Source organism: Hyla sarda, unplaced genomic scaffold (genome assembly GCF_029499605.1).
Source record: "Hyla sarda isolate aHylSar1 unplaced genomic scaffold, aHylSar1.hap1 scaffold_26, whole genome shotgun sequence".
In the NCBI taxonomy this organism is placed as follows: domain Eukaryota; kingdom Metazoa; phylum Chordata; class Amphibia; order Anura; family Hylidae; genus Hyla; species Hyla sarda.
The window spans coordinates 238830-241450 of record NW_026609289.1 but is presented as its reverse complement, the minus strand read 5'-3'; the positions used below and the strand labels follow the sequence as shown (position 1 = coordinate 241450).

General features: G+C 49.5%; 1 non-coding gene across 1 annotated transcript; it reads left to right on the top strand.

Moving 5' to 3' along the window:
• The first annotated feature begins 703 nt into the window (after positions 1-703).
• Positions 704-890, top strand: LOC130324147 (U2 spliceosomal RNA). The gene has a single exon (XR_008869257.1). It is a non-coding gene; the product is annotated as a U2 spliceosomal RNA (small nuclear RNA).
• The last annotated feature ends 1731 nt before the right edge of the window (positions 891-2621 follow it).

The window sequence follows — 2621 nt, the reverse complement described above, 5'->3', positions numbered from 1 at the left end:
TCGGCGCCGCTGCCCGTTCTGTCCCCCTGACTAACGGTGCCGGCGCCGATAGCCAGGGGGAGAGAAGCGGCGCCGACAGCCAGGGGGAGAGAAGGGGCAGCGGCACCCATTGCCGGCGCCGCTGCCCCGTTGCCTCCCCCCATCCCCGGTGGCATAATTACCTGTTGCTATGCGCTGCACGGCGCGGCGCACTGACGTCATGCGCCGCGCCGTGCATAGCAATGACGCAGGGGACGCGCGCCGGAGGCCTGCAGCAGCGCGGACCCGACCCAGGTAATTTTGCCACCGCGGATGGGGGGAGGCAACAGGGCAGCGGCGCCGGCAATGGGTGCCGCTGCCCCTTCTCTCCCCCTGGCTGTCGGCGCCGATAACCAGGGGGTGAGAAGGGCCGACAGCAGCGCTCTAGACCCCAGGAAAGGCAGGGGGAGAGAAGCGGGCAGCGACGGCCTCTCTCCCCCTGCCTTTCCTGGGGGTTTATCGGGGTATACACGCGCACACACGCACCCTCATTTTACCATGGATATTTGGGTAAAAAACTTTTTTTACCCAAATATCCTTGGTAAAATGAGGGTGCATGTTATAGGCCGGTGCGTGGTATACCCCGATAAATACGGTATATATATATAGATAGATAGATAGATAGATAGATAGATAAAAAAAAGTCAGTTCTGTTATGGTGAATATATTTATTGTGTGATTGACAATTGATTGGTAATAAAGGTTTTTTCAATCAAAAATCTGTTCTTATCAGTTTAATATCTGATACGTCCCCTATCTGGGGACCATAAATTAAATGGATTTTTGAGAATGGGAGCCGATTTGGAAACTTGCTTCCGTCGCCCAATGCATTGACCCGATATGGCAGTATCTTCGGGTACAGTGCACCACCCCATTCCAGTGTTAAAAAAGACAGATTCTTATTTAATCCTCTGTGGGTGCTGCTGCAGCTGTTGCCTGCCTTGTCATGTCAGTCAGTCTGGCTGCAGAAGGTGCCGCTGCTGTCCAGACCCAGTACTGCTGAATGGCCTCCTTAATTGGATAAGCTCATCGTATCCTCACAAAAAAAAAAAAGAGTTCCACAATTAGAGACCACAATAATGAGTTGCACTGACTGGTTTATGAACGTCTATCCATTTGGCATTTTACTGACCATGTTTGCACACTGATTGATGTCATAAAAACTAAAAAATTAATAATAATACTAATCTAGCACACCTGTGCAGGTTTGACATGACATGATACGTAGCTGTCTTGCAGGTGGTGCTGAATCCTGTTAAATGATGTGAGGGTCTCATGGTTATTCACAAGGGTGCGTCATTGCTGTTGCTTGACCATGCATTGGTTCTGTGGTCAGTGAATGATAAAAACAAAATTTGCCATCCATTGATTGATGAGAAATCAGCCATGAGGCATTTGTTTTTAGAAACTGCTGCTCACAACCAATGTTGCAATGGAGTGTCTCCATCTGCTGGTGGTATTGGATAAGCATTAGTGCTATGATGGGGTCTGAAGAAGAAGAAGAAGATGGAAAAAAATTAATAAAAAAAAAGAAAGAAAGAGAGAGAGACTGACTGAGTGAGTGAGTAAGAGAGAGAGTGAGTGAGTGATTGAGTGAGTAATTGAGTGAGTGAGAGAGAGAACAAACGAATTAAAGTGAGTGAGTGAGTGAGAATGAATGAAAGTCTGAATGACAGAAAGAAAAAAGTATGAAGAAAGAAGTATGAAGAAAATAAAATGTATATGGAGTTGCAAACATGAGCGCAATCTACAAAGCTGTTGAGGCTGGTCCTCATGGGAGGATTGTTGCACCCAGGACCTTTAGTTCTATTAAATGTCATTCAATGCCACTGCCAGGTGTAAACAGCGGAAGAACCAGAAGCACCAACAGCACGACCATGGGTTGTCAGATTACCCTGATTCAGCAAAGAGTCCAAAAGGATGCAGGTGAATACTGTTTATTTTCAGTTTCTCGTTACAGTTGGTTTGATTCCGTGTCCGGACAGCCAGGGAGGTGGCTGCAGGCAACAAAGGTAGGCGTGTTGTTTTCATATGCAGATCTTAACCCCTTAAGGATGGAGAGCGTGCCCATACGCCCCCGTTTCAAAGTCCTTAAGGACTGAGGGTGTATGGATACGCCCGTGGGAATTTCGGTCCCCGCCGCTAGCCGTCGGGGACCGGACCGAGATGCCTGCTGAAATCTTTCAGCAGGCATCCTGTGAAAATGCCTAGGAGGGTCCTGAGAACCCCCCATGTCGGCCATGGCGGCAAATCGACGTTTGTGGCAATTCCGGGCTGATCGGATCTCTGATGACCCGATTGCCCGGAAAATAGGGATGAAAGGATTTGTCAGTGACAGCCCCAATCCTCCTAAGGGATAGGAGCGAGGTGGCAGTGGTGCCATCCCCCCCTATCCCCTGCCATTAGTAATGACTACTGACCAATGGAAGTTAAAGGCGGAGGGGTTACCATGGAAATTCCCCGCTCTGCCCGCCCCTGGATGTCAGGCAGAGAGGGGGGGGGGGGGAGAAGATGGTGGTGGTACCTGGGGGTTTTCCCCCCCCTCCATGCGAATGTACAGGGTACATTCACAAGGGGCGGGGGTTTACAGTTAGTCTCTCGCT